Source organism: Pan troglodytes, chromosome 14, assembly GCF_028858775.2.
Source record: "Pan troglodytes isolate AG18354 chromosome 14, NHGRI_mPanTro3-v2.0_pri, whole genome shotgun sequence".
NCBI lineage: Eukaryota > Metazoa > Chordata > Mammalia > Primates > Hominidae > Pan > Pan troglodytes.
The window spans coordinates 64,463,670-64,484,455 of record NC_072412.2 but is presented as its reverse complement, the minus strand read 5'-3'; the positions used below and the strand labels follow the sequence as shown (position 1 = coordinate 64,484,455).

The following is a 20,786-nucleotide window of genomic DNA, read 5'->3' as shown; positions in this document are numbered from 1 at the left end:
AACCCATCATTGGTTTAGTGAGAATTCCAGAAGGAAAGGATATGAAGGAAATGGGAGAAAAGTTACTTGAAGTAACATGAACAAAAAATTTTCAAATTTCATGAAAATCTGAATCCAACATATTTAAGAAGCTTAGGCAAGATCAACATAAAAAATAATACCTAGTTGAATTATAGTAAAGACATTAAAAACTAATGATAAAGAAAAACATCATAAAAAATAAACAAAGGGACAGAGAAAAGAAAATCCACACACATTATGTAAAAAGGAACAACTACAAAAATCGCATGTGCTGCTTTTTATTTTTAAAAACTGCAGAGCAAATAACAATGGTACCACATCCTTAAAGAGCTTAAAAAGTAAGCTGTTAAATCAGGATTCTATAGAATATTTGACTAAATATCCATAAAAATCAAGGAATAATAAACACTTTTTTCAGACACAATTACTGAGAGAATCTGTTGAGAATATTTGTATACTGCAAAAATGTGTTCCCACCATAATTTGTTTTCACCATAAAGACACATGCATGTGAATGTTCATTGCAGCACTATTCACAATAACAAAGACATGGAATCAACCTAAATGCCCATCAATGACAGATTGGACAAAGAAAACATGGTACAGATACAGTATGGAAAACTATGCAACCATAGAAAAAGACCGAGATCATGTCTTTCACAGGAACATGGCTGGAGCTGGAGACTACTATCCCTAGCAAACTAACACACAAACAGAGAATCAAATACCACACATTGCTACTTATAAGTGGGAGCTAAATGATAAGAACTTATGAACACAAAGAAGGAAACAACAGACACTGGAGCCGACTTGGGGAGGGAGTGTGGGAGGAGGGAGAGGAGCAGAAAAAAATAACTATTAGGTACTGGGGCTTAATACTTGGGTGATGAAATAATATGTACAACAAACCCCCATGACATATGTTTACCTACATAACAAACCTTCACATGTGAAGGGCAGAAGGAAAACAACTGGAAATGAAACTAAGACCTAAACAACTAAGACATGGCCTAGAAATATAAAGGCATAGGTAAACATAAAATAATTTTTTTCTCATTTTTAAAATTTATTGTAAAAGTTTGACCTTAAACAACATAGAAGCAATGCATTGTGGGGTTCATAACATATATTGAAAGAAAAACATATGAGGGTACTATCACAAAAGACAGGAGGAGAGAAGAAAATAAAACAAAAACAAAGATAAATAAATAAAACCCAACAACAACAAAAAAAGAAAAGACAGGAGGAGAGAAAATTGAAGCATATCGTTATATGGTACATAAATTATACATGAAGTAGAAGACTATATTATATATAACATAGAACAATATTATAACATATATGTTGTAAATTCTAGAGAATTTGCTAAAATAAAATTAAAAGGTGAATTGAGTCAATAGAAGAGATAAAATTAAATATCCAGGAATCTTCTTTAAAATCAACAAGAAAAAAATTAACTCAAATAAAAAGTTGGCAAAGGACATGAATAGACACTTCAAAAAAGAAGATACACAAGCAGCCAACAAACATGAAAAAAAATGCCCAGCATCATTAATCATTAAAGATATGCAAATCAAAACCACAAGATACCATCTCTCACATCAGTAGAATGGCTATTATTATGAAGTCAAAAAAATAACAAATGTTGGCAAGGTTGCGGAGATAAGGGAACACATTCACTGCTGGTGAGAATGCAAATTAGTCCAGATCCTGTGGAAAGAAGTTTGGAGATTTTTGCAAAGAACTAGAAGTAAAACTGTCATTTACCCCGGGAATTCTATAACTGGGTATATATCTAAATGAAAATAAATCGTTCTACTGAAAAGACACCTGCAGTCATATGTGCATTGTAGCACTATTCACAGTAGCAAAGACATGGAATCAACCCAACTGCCCATCACCGGTGAATTGGATAAAGATAATGTGCACATATACACCAAGGAATACTACACAGTCATAAAAAAACAAAAACAAAATCATGTCCTTTGCAGCAACATGTATGAAGCTAGAGGTTATTATCCTAAATGAATTAATGCAGGAACAGAAAACCAAATACGTTGGGTACTCACAAACACAAAGATGGCAACAATGCTAGATGGGAACAGATGCTATGACTGTGGAGACAAAAACCAGCATTCCTTTCCTCAAAAGTTCTTTGACTGTATTCCCAAAAATATAGTTCAGAAAGCAAGCAGAAATCCTCTTTTGGGGATTCCAAAAGGATGGAGGGAGAGAGGGGAGAAGAGTTGAAAAACTAACCTATAGGGTACTTTGTTCATTGCTTGGATGACGAGATCATTAGAAGCTCAAACCTTAGCATCACACAATATACCCGTGTAACAAACCTGCACATGTATCCCCTCAATCTAAAATAATTAAAAATAAGTCTTGTTTGATAAAATATGGCAGAGAAAAAGAAATAAGGAACAAAGGCCAGTTGGGACTAACATAACACATAGAGCATGATGGTACATTTAAACCGAACCATATCACTAAATATAAGTGGTCTAAACAGTCCAGTTAAAAGGGATAGATTGTATTAAAAAAACACAACGATGCACTTCCTGTCTACTAGAAATAAACAATACAAATGAAGACATATTGGTGAAAGTAAAATAATAGGAAAAGACATACTATCTAAAGAATAATCCTAACAAAGAGTGGCTGTATCAATATCATATAAAGTCAGGATCTTCCCAAATCTGGCAGAAAAAGAAACAGATATTCTAAGAACAGAATGTTCTTAGAATATCTAAGAACAGAATGTTTAATATGCAAGCTTATCTTCCAAATAATACCTTAACAGTACCTCCCTGTGTATTCAAGTTTGACACTCCTAAAATATTTCCACATAGAAATTTTGAATCATCATGGCCTCTGTTATATTTTCATAGTTCTTTAATTAATAAGACCTTTACCGCTCACTGTTGCCTAACTTTCCAGCCCTGTTGATTACTTTCCTCACAGGCACCTTAATGACACATGCTGAGCAACTTGCAGCTGTTCAAATGCAAACACAACATATGTTAATCAAACATCTCAGTATTTTTACACATTGCTTTATCTGAAATGTACATTCTCTCTCCTATATCTGGGTATTTCTTACAAATACTTAAGTATTGAGCTCCAATATTACCTCTCACAGAAGAGTTTCCATTATACCTTCAACGTGGGTTAGGTTATCTTTTCATGAGCTTCTACAATGACCCCTCTCAGTGCATGTCACCTATTTCTGCTTGCTTTCTGAACTATATTTGTGGGAATTCAGTCAAATAACTTTTGAGGAAAGGAATGCTGGCTTTTGTCTCCACAGTCATAGCATCAAACTCCATGGTTAGTACAGTGAGATGACAGTTTTACAAATGGTACTGACAGTAAGATATTTGATTCTAACGTTTTGATTTGAGCACAGGTACATTATTTTGCAGGATGGAAAATAAACTCTTAAAATTGGAGCTTTCTTGCGATTACTAAGTAATGTTTACAACAGACATCTTGGCTTCATTTCTATACTTCTTCATCCTATTTAGAGGCAATCTTGACTTTCATGAAGCTTCTGCAATTTCCAGGTCATCTCCGCTAGAAATATAACAAGATGGGGAGAAATGAAGCATTTTCATATTTCAAGAATAGAGAAACTTACATTTTATATTACTTTTAAAACATGTCATCCATTTTTTTCCATGTGAGACTTGATAATACTAAATTTTCTAAGTAGCAAATTCAGTTAATAATTATTTATTGAGAGCACACCATGTGCCAGGTGCTATGTGGGATGTTATTTAGCAGTAAGCATAGAGAAGGAGAAAAGACAGGGATTAAATGAAGTATTAGACAAAATCAATAAATTATATGCACGATATGTGTTTAAAACAAAATACACTGGATGTTACTTACAGTTTCCTTCGGATTACATTGTTGATCAACAAAACAACAAAGAGAAAGACAAAAAGCTTGACCCTAGCCAGCAAAAGCCTTTGAAATCTGATGTTGGATTTTATAATGTCTTATCTTCTTATCTCCAGGTCATGTCCTTAATGTTTATGAAAAGCAATCACTGAATTGAAAATGTTTTGTTTTCAATTCAGTGATTGCTCAGCTATAATAAACTGCTAACACTTTTTAATTTGATACGTTACCTACTCATTACACATATAACACAGCAATAGGTTTTACTTTTCCCCAGGATCAATTTTCTCCAGAATATGAATATTTCAACACAGTTCCTTAATTTTTAGGATCACTTTGCCTTGGTGAAATGGATTTATCTGTTCAAGAAGAAAATCCAAAGAAAACTTCACAAAATTTACTAGTTGAAAATAAATATATGGCAACAACCCACAGCAGGGATCATAGAGAACTTTAGAAGCTTTGGTCTTATCTTCATATGGAGGGCATTGAATGAATGAACTAAAGAGACTATCAAAAACATGTTTGACCCCGATTCTAATTTTCTCACTGTTGAATAGGTACATCTTTTCACAGTTATCACATCATTCATGGGAGTCCTTTCTGTGTCTAACTATGACCATGAAAATGACTGAAGACAAATTCTATAATTTTATATGGAATAAGATATTGGGTAAAAGAGAAAGTTTCTTTGGGCAAAAGGTGGAAAGAGAAGAGAAGATCAGTTTGAAGCCTTATCAACTCAGGAGAGTAGCTGGTTTAGGGATCTCTTGGGATCTAAGTGTGTGTCTTTGTTTCTACATGGAAATTCTACTTCTTGAAGATTTACTTTTCATAGGGAATCTATGGGAATGTGACATTTTCAGTAGAGAATGAACAGGGTGCTGGCTGGCTGTTATCCAACAAGAACAACAGATTGCTGTGAAAAGGATTAAAAAAAAATCTTTGGATAACCAGGTCCCTGAAGGAGTACTGACCCCACCCTTTCCAAATCAAATCTGCCTTCCTGGTTAGTCCTGTCTAATTATGTTCCCCAATAATCTACTTTGTAAAAAAATCTCACTTTTTATACTTTATAACTCTGCACACACTTTTTACATTAGGGATTGTCTGAAATGAAGCTCCTTACCAGCTCTCCCTACAGGAGTTAAATGCCTTGTGGGCCATGGGATTTTGCCCTGTTTGCATGTAACTCTTCCTACTAGGAAAAGCAATATCCCCCACTTCCAGTTTCCTCTAGTGAACCAAAAGTGATCTCCCAAGGTTATTTTTGGAGAATCTTCCTTATTTCACTATCGTAGACATGTAATGAAAAAATAATTCATCTTGGACATATTTAACTGCAATTATTTTGAATAAATAAGTGGGAAATTTTTGAAAGGAGTTATCCAATGAGAGAAAATAAACTATTCACTGAATAGATACAGAGAGCCCTTGACGAAGCAGAATAAATCTTTAAAACTACATTGACATAAAGAAAATACTTTCAGAAATGTACAGTATTAGTCAATTAAATTAACAGAACATATTGCATAAATTTGTGGCTTGAATGTGAGACCATGAGATGTGTGCTCAGCCATCTGAAATATGCCTAAAGTGGATAAATAAATATGCTATGTAGCTTCTGAATACTAATGCTAAGTACTTTTTTTCTAACAAATGTCTTCATACTAAATTTTATTTTATTATTTATTTTTAATAGATATTATTTTACTGAAGGGAAAATGAAGTTAAATTTTCTTAAGCTTTTCTACCTTCTACCATATAGCAATTAACACAATCAACTGTCATTTCTCTTTATCTTATAAATAATTTGTTAAGATTGAATCCAGGTAAGGAGCAGTGATTCTAGGTCACCAAGGAGTGTACACATATCAGTATCTTCAGTGGAATATGTTTGTCCCTTTCTCTCCATCAAAATTTGAGTTCCTCTGAGTGCTCAGAAGTAGGGGGAACGAGGCCGGGTGCAGTGGCTCACTTCTGTAATCCCAGCACTTTGGGAGGCTGTGATGGGTGGATCACCTGAGGTCAGGAGTTCAAGACCATCCTGGCCAATATGGTGAAACATTGTCTGTACTCTGTGGTGGTGTGTTCCTGTAATCCCTGCTACTCGGGAGGCTGAGGCAGGAGAATCGCTTGAACCTGGGAGGCCAAGGTTGCAGTGAGCTGAAATCACACCACTGTGTTCCAGCCTGGGTGACAGAGTGAGACTCCATCTCAAAAAAGAAAAAAAAAAAAAAGAGGAAGAAGAAGAAATAAGGGGAATAAGCTTTTTCATCATCCCATGATATCTATTGCTCAGATGGTGACATAACCATTCAAACTTAAAACTATTATTATCAACACCTTCTTAAACACCAAAGTTTTTTTTTAGTAATAGGCAATTTGTCACGTAATAATCTTGAGAATGTACTTGTTTATTTTTTGTCAAAAAACTAAATTACATGTGCAATTTGAGTTGTGCTTATTTCAGTGATTATGTGTCATTTATGAAGCTTGATGACAATATGATTATTTAGAAAATATTCGAGACTTTATATGTCAAACTTGGAATATTTTTTTCTTTGCTTGTCTAACAAACTCCAAATATCATCATTTTCAGTGCACACCGATGCTAACATAGGGTGCAGGTTTCAAAAGCAAGGAAAGTGCCTCAACAATTAATTGAAGTATGTGTCACTAATGCTGATTGCCACTGGGTAAAATGAAACACAGTTGAACTAATTATCTGTGCCAATATATGTATATTTTCACTGACAGAGGCAGGGTTGAAATCAGATGTCTGATTCCTGGTGAGTGACCACAATTTCATTCAAGTAGCTCCCAGACATTACAGGTACATGCGACATATGTGACTTGTACCTATGGTATTAAGATGCCAATATTCTCCATTCACAAAGAAGACACCTGATTCAACGATGCTAGGCAAAATGCCATGGCAACAGCTGGCTTCTCATTCTAGCAATGATTTTATAATCCTGCTGGAAGGCCATCAGCTGTAGGCTTTTCCTCTTTCTTTGTTCAAGCTCTTTTCTAACACAGCAAGTAAATGTTAGACACTCTTCAGAAAGTGATAAGGAGGAAAAACGTAGTATAGAAATACATATGGTACTATTCTCCTATTAGCAGTAGAGAGAGGAAAGAGAAATGGCAGAGCCAACCTATAGCAAATGATAAAAGGATTCTGATGAAAAGGATAAATGTCAAGAGGCTCTGGCCTCTAAAGCGAAAAAATGCTTTAGAGGAGGTGAAATTTAAATTTAGTAAAAGTAGTAGCACTAAAAGAATGGTGTCTAGACAATCAGAAAATGAAGAATCTAAATGAATGGAAGGGAGAATAAGTAGGAGATAATCAATAGGAAAAAGAAAAGGAATAATTCGTATTCATTTCTCTCTTAGTAAAGCTATAAAAATAAATTAAAGCAGGAAATGCCTTTGAAAACCAAATAAATCAAAAGAAATTTACAGAAACATTGGTTTGGAAGGCAACCGGAAAACTGTAAATTGTTTTAATCATATGGTAGCAGAAACATGAGGTAGTAATATTTTGTTACCTGATATCATAAATTATGCAGTAATTAAAATATGTAAGTCTAATTGACATAATACATAAATCAACGACATAATGCATTGTTCCAAAATGCATACATTAACATTAATGTGTGACTTGCTATGGTGCACATCCTAACACCTCAAAAGCTTTTAAATCTATTGTATGAATGATCCATTTTTCAAAATTATAAGATCATCTGCAAATTGTACTAAAAATTTCATTATTTAAATGGCTGGCAAACTATTATAAGAATAGCACTAATAGATGTTCCAAGTTACTTTGCAAGTTTATTTAGTATTTACACTAATATTTACTCATACGTGGCTAAATTTAGACACTTTCTAATTTTAGTGATTCAGTTTAAAGAGTAAACAAAGACTTTCACAATCCGAACTGTATTGTTATTATTTTAGTTTGTGTACTGTTTTTAGTGTGTGGGTAGGTGTGCCTAAAGGTATTTTTACCTCAATGAATTTAATCTCCTTTAAGCTAGGATCCATGACTTTCATTTCTTTTTCTTACATATTATTTTGCACAGGTTCTTGCGCCTAGTAAACACAGAATAAATGCTATTGAATTGTTCAAAGTTAAAATAAAATTTGCCTATAGTGACATGATTTTATTTTCTAAGAAAACATTAATTATATAGACCAATGATTATGGAAGTTTCATAAATGCACATAAATGTTGCTGTCATAAGACCATGAAAGACTATTGTTTGTGTCAATGACTTCTGCAACAGAATTTTCTCTGAATCATGTCTTAATCCACATCAAAAGACATGGTGCTAATGTTTCCATAAGAGATGTATTTGGTCCTAAATTATAAACTAAGATAATCTAATACATTGATGAACATATTAGGGGACAGTGTGGTCCAGATTGTCCCCTGTGACCTTGACAGTGACATCAGTTCCTCTGCCCTTGGTGAGGGAGCAGTTATCTTCTAGGACCATCTTGTCAAGCTGTTTCCTCATTTCTAGAATAACAACTGGTTCAGCAACAGCAAATATCTGATCATCACAGCATTTCACATAGCTTCCAACTAGAAAACAGAGGTCCCTCTTCTCCACTCTAAGTATGGGAGGAATAGTGAGTGTTCTCATTATGTGAAGATTTATGTCATGATTTTATTGCCATTTACTGAAACTGTCACATCTCATACGGATTTCCACATCAGATAACAGCTATTAAAATGGACACCATTACTGTATAAAAAAAGAAACAAACAGTAAACAAACAAGAACAGAAAAAAGATATATACATGAAAAATGAGCCAAAAAAGGAAAATATTTACATTGCTATTCTTTTTATAAGTTGAAGATCTCTTTTCTGACATATTCTTCAGGGAAAATAAATCAGAGATTGCTTTTGAAAAGGATCCCTAAAGTTTGACAATTTAAATAACGGCTATGTTTCCCTGCCCAGTGAAATCCATACAGTTTTGTTGGATCCTTTTCCACAACCAAAGACATTGCATTTTCAGTGTATCATCCTAGAAGTAACAGACTATGTGCAAGAAGCCTCTTCACATTATTCTTCTCTAGTTTCCTTCTGTCGATCTGTGAAAGATGATTTAAAAATTTTTATCTTGCTTAATTTTCCATCTACTTTCTGACTGCCCATTTAAAAAATTTTTACCTTTTGATGTGTTTGCCAAGACAGATTTCTAAGCTACTTTTTAGTTTTAATTTACTTCTTGATCTAATCTCACTAATTCCTGCTTAAATAAGCTTGCTAGATTCTTAATAAGCTTTTTTTCTTAAATAAAAATGTCCATGTAAAATAAAACACACTTACCAAGACACTTGTTTCACTCTTTATATCTTTCACTATGTTGGTGTATGTGTTATGTGTATATATGTGTGTATACTTCACAGTGCCTAAGATGAGTTCACACACACACACACACACACACACACACACAAGACCACACAGCAGTGAAGTCTATACCCAGACAAAGCAGGCTTATGTTGACCTTCCACTAACACAGTTTAAATGCTTTTCCTTTCTTAAATGCTTCAATTAATGAAATTAGCTGTTTTATCTATTATACTCTGAGTTTCATGTTTTTAAATTAACATATTACAATTTTACCCTAGAAAACCTACCAAAAACATGGAAAATGAGAATTTTTACATATTCATACCTCTATTGCAATGTATGCTTTATTACAAAAAACTAGTATGTCTAATTTCAGTTGTTATTAAATACATTATTCTTTTATTCACTTATCTAACTTTATTTATTGGGTACCTTCTACTCGCAAACACGTTTGTGTGGTACTGCTATATACTGAATGTTTGTGTCCCTTCCAAATGTATATATTGAAATTCTAACTCCTAAAGTGATGGTATTAGAAGGTAAGGCCTTCAGGAAGTGATTTAATAATTAGGACTCAGACCTCATAAACAGGTTTAGTGCCCTTATAAAAGAGACCCCAGAAAGCAGCCTTGCCTCTTCCTCCAAGTGAGAACACAGGAAGAATACAGCCCTGTGTGAACTAGGAAGCAGGTCCTCACCAACCACGGAATCTTCTGATACCTTGATCTTGGACTTCCTAGCCTCCAGAACTGTGAGAAGTAAGTTTTTGTTGTTTATAAGGCACCCAATCTATGGTATTTTGTTATAGCAGCCAGAATGGACAGAGGTACTGTGAAGACTTCGACAATAACTATGCATTATTGTAGCCCTTTACAGAGTTTTACATGGTTCTCAGCTTCTCCTCTTATTTTTAATGTTGATCTGTATTTAGATCTGAATAAAAACCTGTGATGGTCACTATACAATACAATTCAGTTGATATGAATATCTGTCATTTATAAATGTTCAGAAAGGAATATGGTGACATGAAAAAATATTTTAAAATACCAACAAAAGTTCATCTGTTATATTTATGGAAATGAATATGCCAGATATATTCATAGTTAATCAGGAGAGAGTGACAAGAAAATATGTTTTCAAAGTAAGTGAAATTGGAGATAATTATTACTATCTGTATTCCTGTGAGTAGAGAAAAAAGTTATAAACTCAGAAAATTATTTTAGATGATACCCAAATGATTCTAAAACCCCATAATCTTCATTTACCGTAGATGTGATACAGCAGCCTGCCTAGTCATTCCCAAGATTTGTCTCTAGAATCCTTCAGTTCTTAGTTCCATAATCTTATAGAATGAATAAATAATTTAATTTAGGGTATGGTATTACTACTTGAAGACAAAAGAAGTTTCTGCTGTTTCTTTAAAAATTGTATTCAATGAAATTTAATACAAACAGAGCTTTATTTCTGACTTTTATTTTCCATTAAATTTAGATTTGAGACTATACATTTTTTTTCCCAAAAAAAGAGAACCAAAGGCTCTCTTTTATTAATAAGGATAATTTAAAGAGAATTGAAGAATCAATGCTCATGTTTATGCACACATATTAGAATAAAATCTATGTATACACAGGTATAAATTATAGATTGGCTAACCAAAACTACATTACTGTATATGAACTTAGTTCAAAAGAAATTATGATTCTATTTCTGGGCAAACAAATATACGAAACAAGTAGAAAATTCTCTGATACAAACATCTTGGGGACTGAGGGTGGAAAGCGTTGGTTCCAAAACAGTAAGAAAATAATGCTTCTTATGCCCAGTTTATAAGCATTTACAATTTCTGCCTATTAATACAAGGCCATCTCAACACATAAATGTCATTGTGCAGGCAGACTGGCTAAGCTTAAAACATAATTGATTTAGAAAACGAACGATTTTTCATATTATCCTCAAAATGAAAAAAAAAAGCAAGATTGAAAAATGGGCAGAATTTATTTCCCTTTTCAATTCTGTGGTTAATCTGCTATTTTTCAACCTCTTTTCTTCTATTAAACTCAATTATGTTTTACTGGCTCAGTGCCCTTTTTGTGAGGTAATTTCTCAATGTACATTCTGAGGCCTCCTTGACTCATTTTTTGAGGATAATTTTAGTACATAGGATTACTATCTACATTACCTGAATAGAAACCTTGTACTTTTCAAATTCATTTTGAAAGCTCAAAGATACATCGTAAACTTTTCTTCCTTTCTTTCCTCCCTCCCTCCCTACTTTCTTCCCTCCCTTCCTTCTTCCCTACCTCCCTCGTTCCCCTTTCCTTCCTTCCCTCCTTCCCTTTCCTTCTTCCTTCCTTTTCCCTTCTTCTGCTCCTCCCTCTCTTTATCTCCCTCCCTCTTCCCTCTTTCTCTCCTTTATTTCTCTACTTCTTTCTTTTCTTTTCTCTTTCTTTCCTTTGTTCTTTCTTCTTTCCCTTCTTTCCTTCCTTTCCTTTCTTTTCTTTTTCTTTTTCTTTCTTTCTTCTCTCATTCTTTCTTCCTCCCTTCGTTTTCCTTCCTTCCTTCCGACTTGTTTGATATACATTATTATGCCACTACTTCCATATAATTGCTTCAAGCATTAATTTTAAAATGCTGACTCTCAAAGGTAGTTGACAACAATTTTGAGTAAAATTGACTACTTTTCTCCATGACAATTATCATAACCAGGAACTGCTGTTTCCTGATCTTTATAAACCGTAAACTTTACATACTATTCTCACTCTACTCATGGGAGAGAAAGGCCTAAAAGTCACCCTGAAATTGTTTATTTTCACACTCAACATAGGTACCTATATATTATTATTTGTGAATGTTACTAGTTAATTTAATAATATGCATGATGAAATTTTAGAGATCAGCTGATACAGTTTTTCTATTTAATAAGAATCTTAAGCTCAGACATCACAAATTCACACAATTAGAGATTTTGCAAACCATAGCTAGATCCTAGGTAATCACTCTTTTAATACTACATTCTTTTCATTACAAATAAATCTACTGACATATTTATATTTTTGTTTGGCCTACATCATTAACAGTAACAGTCACCAATATCTGTCTAGTACAGTGGCTGACAGAGTTGTCAGTTAATCTGTCTTGAATTGAATAATAAAAATATTTCTGTATCTTAAATTATCTTATTGTCACATAATTTTGTGGTATGCATATTATTAATTGAATTTTACATATTAATAAATGGAGGTTCAGTGCATAAATCACTCATGATTAATCAATTGGTAAAGGGGAAATTCTAATTTTGACCTTGGATATTTCTGATTTTCTTATATGTTCACACATTTAACAGTCAAAACTGGATAATACCTTTTCTCTGTTTTTCAAAAAATAAAATCAAATGAAATAAAAATGTATTTTATAGTATAAACTTTATAGTAGCTTGTTCAATATATGGAATTGAATCTGGGACTATAATATGTGCAATAGAGGAATTTATTCTAAGATGATCTTCAAAATTGTTATCAGTTTTTCTATTCTTCTTGGCACTGTCATTACAGAAAAGCATAAAAGCAGTTATTAAAACACCACCCAGAAAAAAGTAATAGAAATTAGAGACAATGTAATAATCTATTTTTATGACTTATGTATTCAAGTTACATTTTGCAAAAGATGAATAATTTTAAATTAAGATATAATCAATTGGAACTGAGTTCTAGACATCAATGTTCAATATCAATATGAGAAATAATATATTAATCATCCCAGTATTTATTGCTCAGTGCAATAGTAAGTAATTTATCGCACAAGTTAAAGAAGAGAAATGACTCAAATCTGCAAATGTAATCTACAATAAACACATGAACTTGAACAAATGTAACTTGCTGTCCTTTTCATGCTTTCTTTAGTAGGTAGTACTCACTGAAGTAACTAACATTAGCTGTAACAAAAATTTTTTATGTATTTTCCTAATTCTTTTTTTGAGTTATCTCTGTGATCAATGATCTTTTACACACACCCACGCACACAAACACACATGCACACATAACTGATTAAATAAATGATATGTTATAAATTGAAAATATGGCGTTTCCATTAAAAAGAATGAACAAGCCTATAAAAGCTGATAAAGGAATGACCTGCAAAACATATTATTTAAAACAAACAAGCAATGTAGATGAATGTGAGAGTATCACAGACGTAAAAATGGAAGGGCAGAGGATATACATGTATTCTCTAAGTATGAGCACTGAATATCTCTGTGTGATACTTAGCAGGCTGACTGGAGTGTCTGCCTTTAGAGAGGAGAGTAGGGTCAGGATGACAAGAAGACTGATTTTTTCATCACGCAGTCTTTGTACTGTTAGAGTTTTTAAAACTATATACATATATTACATTAAAAAAGAAAGGCTGGGCGCGGTGGCTCACGCCTGTAATCCCAGTACTTTGGGAGGCCAAGGCAGGAGGATCAGGAGGTCAGGAGATCGAGACCTTCCTGGCTAACACGGTTAAACCCCATTTCTACTAAAAATACAGAAAAAATTAGCCGGGCATGGTGGCAGGCCCCTGTAGTCCCAGCTACTCGGGAGGCTGAGGCAGGAGAATGGCGTGAACCTGGGAGGTGGAGCTTGCAGTGAGCTGAGATCGCGCCACTACACTCCAGCCTGGGCGACAGAGCGAGACTCCATCTCAAAAAAAAAAAAAAAAAAGAAAGAAAGAAAGAAAAAACATGTGGCCAGGAGCGGTGGCTCACTGCCTGTAATCCCAGCACTTTGGGAGACCCAGGTGGGAGGATCACTTAAGGCCATGAGTTCGAGACCAGGCTGGGAAACATGGTGAAACCCCGTCCCATACAAAAATTAGCTAGGTGTGGTGGCACATACCTGTAGTACCAGTTACTTGGGAGGCTAAGGCAGGAGAATCACTTGAGCTCTGGAGGCAGAAGTTGCAGTGAACTGAGCTCATGCTACTGCACTCCAGCTTGGGGGACAAGAGTGAGACCCTGTCTCAAAAAACAAACAAACAAACCAAAAACAAAACAAACAAACAAAAAGCAGCCATAGCTTGTCAGTATTTGTGATCTTTATGTCTTTTAAGGTTTGTGTTTGTGATCAATGTTTGTGATCTTCTATTATATCTTTATTTTGTGCAATATAGGGTTTATCAAGGTTTCCAAGTATTTTCTGGAATTATAAGTCAGTTAAAATGCTATAAGAGCAGCTCACAGCAAAACATTTTCAAAATATCAAAATTTCTAAAATATTTATATTTAAAAAGCCTTATAACTGGCCAGCTTCTTCCACATATAAAATTATTATAATAATATGAATAGAATGTGAAATATATAGCTTCTAGGAAGAATTTTGATTTTGTCAAAATTCTTAATCAGTGCTTTTCTCTTCAGTTTTTTTCTCTTCAGTTTCAGGGCAGATATTTGTCAGGATTCAATATAAGTAATTTGGATGCCAGTTCCTATGTTGGACATGTATCAAAAGGAAATGGTTTTATGGAGGAAAGAATTTGAAAACTTAATTTAACTTTATTATTATAATGTTTTCATTACATTTATTATCACTATTTGATTCTTAAAGAAGAGTGATATGTTCGAAGAGATAAATTTAAAATTTTTTTCAATTATTTATTCATTGAAGAACAAAGCCAGGTAATTACTATTTTCTAACTTACATCACCTTAGCTGTTACAAGCACTCTCCCAAATGCTGGATTTTAAAAAAGAAATTCTTACATTAAGTTGATATTACTTGTCACAAAACTCCTAAGTTCTGTGGCTGAGAAATGTTAGCTCTCCTAAGCCCTGTTTAAGTAGTTGTATTCATTTTCTACTACCACTGTACCAAGATTAATTACTTACGCAAAACAAATTTTATTTTCTTATAGTTCTGGAGATAAGAATTCTCAGATCAATCTCACTGGGAAAAAAGTCAAAGCTTCAACAAGTCTGGTTCTTTTCAGAGGTGCTGTAAAAAGAATGTTTTTTCTTGCTTTTTTTCAGCTTCTCTAGATCACCTATATTCCTTGGCCTTTTTCTCACATCAGTTCAATCTCTTGTTCTCATGTGAGTATTCTCTCTTTGACTTCTTCTGAGTCTCTCTAAGAACTTTCGTGATTATACTGGGCTCACTAGGGTAGTCCAGGATAACCTCCACATTTCAAGATCATTAATGTAGTCACATCTACAAAGTCCTTTTTTTTCTATACAAGGTAATACTCACATGTTATAGATATTAAGAAGGGGATATCTTTGGGGTACCAGTGGTCAGCCTACCATAGTAGCCTACACACAAGGGTCTTAGAAAAAGTCTCAACATAGCTATACATTTAATTTCTCTTCTTCTTGGATAGGAGGCATGAGCAACTACATCTCCAAAATTATTTTTTCGAATGGAAGTTAATTTTGCCATTAGCGCTTTATGCAATTCTGGGTTTCATCCTTTCAGCTTTGAGGATTTATATCTTGTGAAGGCAGTAATGGGTAATAAGCTGCCTTATTGCCTTCTTAAGTCACAACCTCCATTTTTATGGTAATTTAAAAATCTCATAATCTATTCCTTTATAAATTCCATTGAGTTTGTAACAAGGCCCTAGTTTAAAGCTTCCTGTAGCTACCAATTATATTAAATAAAGAACCTTAAAATAATGCAGGAATGTGGTCTTCTGAGCCCGTGATGCCATCAAGTTACTCCTCATCATGAGCAAGAACTGATAATCATCTATTCTATGTTATCAGAAAGTTCAGAGTTAGAAGGAAGAGTTCAGACTTTTATTATTATATTCCAAACATAAAGTAGATTTTTCTTTGATGTGAGCTGTAATTTTCCAAATGTTGCAATATATTAAAAAGCAAGAACAATTTCCTATCTTACAACAGCATTTAAAAATAATCCAAGAATTTTTATTTTAATAAATACGTTAGTTCAAACACATATGCAAAATACAGGAGACTTCCTCACATGCCTGTCTTACAGATATGTATTTGGGTGTTGATACGGGGCTAATATGAAAGTATGTCTTTTTTTAATGAATGAAATTGTTCACATGTATGCTTACTGTTGAAACAAATATCTTGTGTTGAAAATTGTCATCATGTTTTACAAACTTTCATTTTAAAGATTCCTGCATATTTATTTTGCTCTCTATCACTTGTTATATGGTCTCTGTACATCCTGTTTTATTACTTTTTCTTTGTTTTTATTTTGTTTTAAATTAGGATTTTTACTATTTGTCTTTCATAATAATACATGCATGCATGATATGTTGTTTATTATTTTTTTCTATTAGTGTTACTAGCAGTGGTACTTATAATGTTAAAATATATGCTTAAAGCCATTTCCTCCAGTTTTAATAACTTTTAACATGTTTATATATGTGTGTATAAATACACACAATATGAACGTATATATTAAATTAAATTATTGTTAAAACTAAAGGATACTACAAATTTTATCAAAACTAGACCACGGTTGGAAAAATTTTACCTAGAAATTTTGCTTTAAGAAATGTAAAGTACTGAGTTAGCACTTAACATTTTTAATATAATAAAAATAAAACGAAGAAGGCTAAATATATTTGTGTTTCCATAAAACAGAAGTTAAATCTTACTTATTCTAAATTAATCTTCTATATAAAGAACTTTCCTATATTTCTAAAGATTGCTTTTAATAAACCCAAAAACTATTGGCTTATAATCCTGAGAATACGAATATTTGGAAGAAGAAACTCCATGTGTTAGAATGCTTGTTGCACAAACCATTTCTTCATCACTGAAATATGTAAACTATGCTTGTCATTAACTGGCAGTCTGTAGGTACACTGATTTCACTCTGAAAACAGAGTGCAGATAATTGTAGAGAGAAATGGATCTGAAGTCATTACTATGCAAAACCTATTTTGCCATTAAAATAAATGTTAGAACACAATGAAAATATATCATTCTTCCACACAAATGTTATTCCGTAATGAGAATGAAGAAATTCTCATACCTATTTTTGTTCACACTTCATTCCCTGGGCCCTATTTCCCATATTTTCTACTGCTTCATTTATATGAATATGGTTGTCAGTATTAGCTTTCTATTGCTGCCGTAACAAATTGCCATAAACTTGATGGCTTTAAACCAAAGTAAATTTATTATTATTCATTTTTGCAAGCCAGAAATGTGACAAAGATTTCACTGGAATAAAAGTGTTGTAAGGGCTGCATTCCTTCTGCAGGCTGTAGGGGAGAATCTGTTTCCTTGTCTTTTGTAGCTTTTAGAGGCCATTCATATTCCTCTCTTCTGGATCCCTTCCCTCTGTCTTCAAAGCCAGCATCGTTGTCTTTCTCTGACTATCTGTCTCCTTCTGACCATAGCAGGGAATGTTTCTCTGCTTTTAAGGATCCATGGGATTTGATTAGGTTCACTTTGATAATCCAGGATAATTGCTTCATCTAAAGTTTATCAACTCATTCACATCTGCAGAGTCCCTTTTTGTTGGGTACTTACTACACAAGTCTATCTCCAATTTATACATGTATTCATTAACAACAAGCCTGGTATGGGCAGTTTCTCATCAGGGGCTACAAAGACAAATAAGATGCTAAAAAATGTTCATTGAAATCACTAGGCTTTTACCAGGAAGCAAACTCATAAAACACATCAGTAGAGTTTCATAACTGGTGTTTCAATAAGGATAAATTTGAACCTCTTTAATATGGATGGCAGAGAAGAGCTCTCAATCTCATGACCTTATTATCATAACTTTCTGCTTGTCTCTACCTCATGCTCCAAGCTTATGGAACTAAACACAGTCCCTCAAATCTGTCACATGTTTGTGCTGAAGGTAAAGGATATATCCCTTATGGTATATGCCCCAGCCAATTTCTTCTGCTAGTTTAAAAGCAAGAGGCTACTCCTTATACCCTATGACCACTATATAAAGGTCCAGAGACATGTACCTGTTGCAAGAACAACACATACGGTAGCCTGGTGTGAAAGGGTATAACCTTAGGAGTAATTGTAATGAGCAAGTCAATTAGCTGGTTCCTTCCGAAATCAGTCTTAGAGAATGTCATGACAGGTCACTCCATTGTAAAGGGGTTACATAGCAAATTGTCAGCGTAGCTATGGAGAATTACAAGATAAACTCCAGCCATGAGTGAGTGAGTAATAGAGATAATTGTCAGTCTTCAGACAACTGCCTTATTTCCTCACGATTATTATTGTTAATATATTATTATTATTTAAATTCTTGATCATTTATGTACTAGTACAGATTGATGCTACTGCTTTGATTCATGCTAAGGTACCAGAAATTTTACTTATCATTAGTTTGACACCATCAGTGCAAATGCCAACACAGTAAAAAGACAAACAATATCTTGGTGTTACTGTAAAAACAGTTTAACACATTCCACCCTGTCTACCACCCAAAGGATCTTGAGCTACAAGGAGACTATGGACATATCGGCACACACTTTTTTAAATCTAAAGAGTGTCTGATCTATGTCAGGGAAATGGCCTAACATTATTTGAATGCTCTTTCTCTACCTGGAATGTGTTTCTTCAACTGCCTCCTGCAAAATGTTTTATTGGTCAACTCAAAGAGCCTAACTCAAGTGGCTTCTATACTATGTAAACTTTTTTCTTTTTCTACAAATAAAATTAACTCTGGGGTTGACATTTTGAAAATGGGAATGAGACTTTATAATTTTTTCTAATGAATGATCAGGCAGTATTTTTAAAACTCAGTGCATAGAAAAGACTCAGGTGTGACTCATTTGAGACCTGCCATTGCCAAAGGAATATCATCATTACAACCTGTTTACCATGCATGCAAGGATGTTGTGTGGTTGCTGTGACAGGTACCACTTCAGAGATTCAAGCAAAAGCTACATTATGTTTCTCCTTTGAGCCTGTGGCATTAAATTACACAGACTAGTACTTTAAAGAAGAACGTTTTTTATAACTGCATTTTTATCAAGAGTACATTTGGATAGCAAGGTTTCGATATCCATTTTAGCTGAAGAATTGTAAAACAGAATAATGCTTTTGAATAAAACATCCATGGATATCCCAAGAAATTATTTTTATATGTAGTTCTCAAATACCCAGTCCTTTAGAAAATATTTCTGTAAAGACTTTATTGTATTGTAGAGCATAAAAACTAATGCATCATTTTCAGCCAATATTATTTTTTCTTCTATGAATTTCTTTATAAACTTTTGATATGGGTAACATAGATAATTTTTTAAGTTTAGTTTTTTCATCAAGAAACAGGAAGAGTTCACTTCTAAGTGGAATTATTCAACTTAATTCAATAACTCTTTATTGCCCTCAGACTATTGTCAAGATAATAGATTTCACGTTTGTCACTATGCCAAATACATCTAAACAATATAACATGTGAAAAATGTAAAAATTTAAATTCTGTGATTTAAAGTAATAGAAATTATTTTCAACAGTATTTGAAAATTAATATTTTATTTGTAGGATTTTAATGCCACTTTAAAAAGTAATGTAGAAAAAATGTGTCTTTTATTTACAAAATTCTGAATGGATAGTGAAAGTAATAACCTCCTTTGGCAATTCAAATCTCTTTATGCTGTAGAGATATGTGTTTTTATTTCAAAAATAATACATTTAGAATTGACATATAAGCTTCATATGCATAGTGTCTATGTCGAAAATTGTGCTTGATATTGTAGTACTCACTAGCCTATTAATTTTACATTTCTTTGCTTCCCAAACTGTCAAGCTGCTCAATATTTGCTGACAAATAATATGTTGAATACCTACTGTATTTAAGATGCTGTGATACATGATTGCAAGTTCCAAAAGTGTAAAAGATGGGGTTTTGCTCATGGAAAAAGGTAAAGAAAATAGTGTCATATATTACATTATACCCATACACACTGTGCAATAATTTTAGATCGTCCCCACTAGGGTATCCATAAGTGGGCCTTATTTGTGGAAAAATCAGAGTAAATTTAATCCTCTTGCCATAATAATTGCTTTAAGGAACCCAAGTCCAAGTCAGCCAATAAATGCTGTGCCCAAGAATATCAGGATGGTTCAACATCGTTGTAACTCAGGATACAGTTTGGTGATAAGAGGAAGGAACAGCCTGCTCCCTGGATATGAATGAAGAAGAAGGCACTTGTGGTTGACTGATGCCTGTAGCTATTTTTGAAGCTGGCATAAGACTAAGGCTGACACTTTGGAAGGCAGAGCCTCCAAAATCAAAAAGAATTAGAGCAAAGGATACAAATATATTTGAGCCTACCCTCCTTTTAGATTTTCAGAAATGTAAGTAAATACATTCTTATTTTAAAGTTGACTTCTTAAGGTTGCACTTGAAAACATCTTAACTAATAAATCATCAAAAAACAAAGCTGCCTGAGACAGATGAATTCAGGCAGAAGAAATGAAGTGGAAAAGACAGCAAATGAGACTACTTATTGGCTAAGTCAGGGTGGCAAATTCAAATGCTC

The 20,786-nt window shown here is 33.5% G+C and overlaps 1 long non-coding RNA gene across 1 annotated transcript in view; it reads right to left on the bottom strand.

Moving 5' to 3' along the window:
- Positions 1 to 285: 285 nt before the first annotated feature.
- LOC134808227 (uncharacterized) overlaps positions 286 to 20,786 on the bottom strand; it is a 39,055-nt gene continuing 18,554 nt past the window's right edge. Inside the window, exon 4 of the long non-coding RNA XR_010150766.1 lies at positions 286 to 3,600. This is a non-coding gene — a long non-coding RNA (uncharacterized LOC134808227). The remainder of the gene's footprint in view (positions 3,601 to 20,786) is intronic.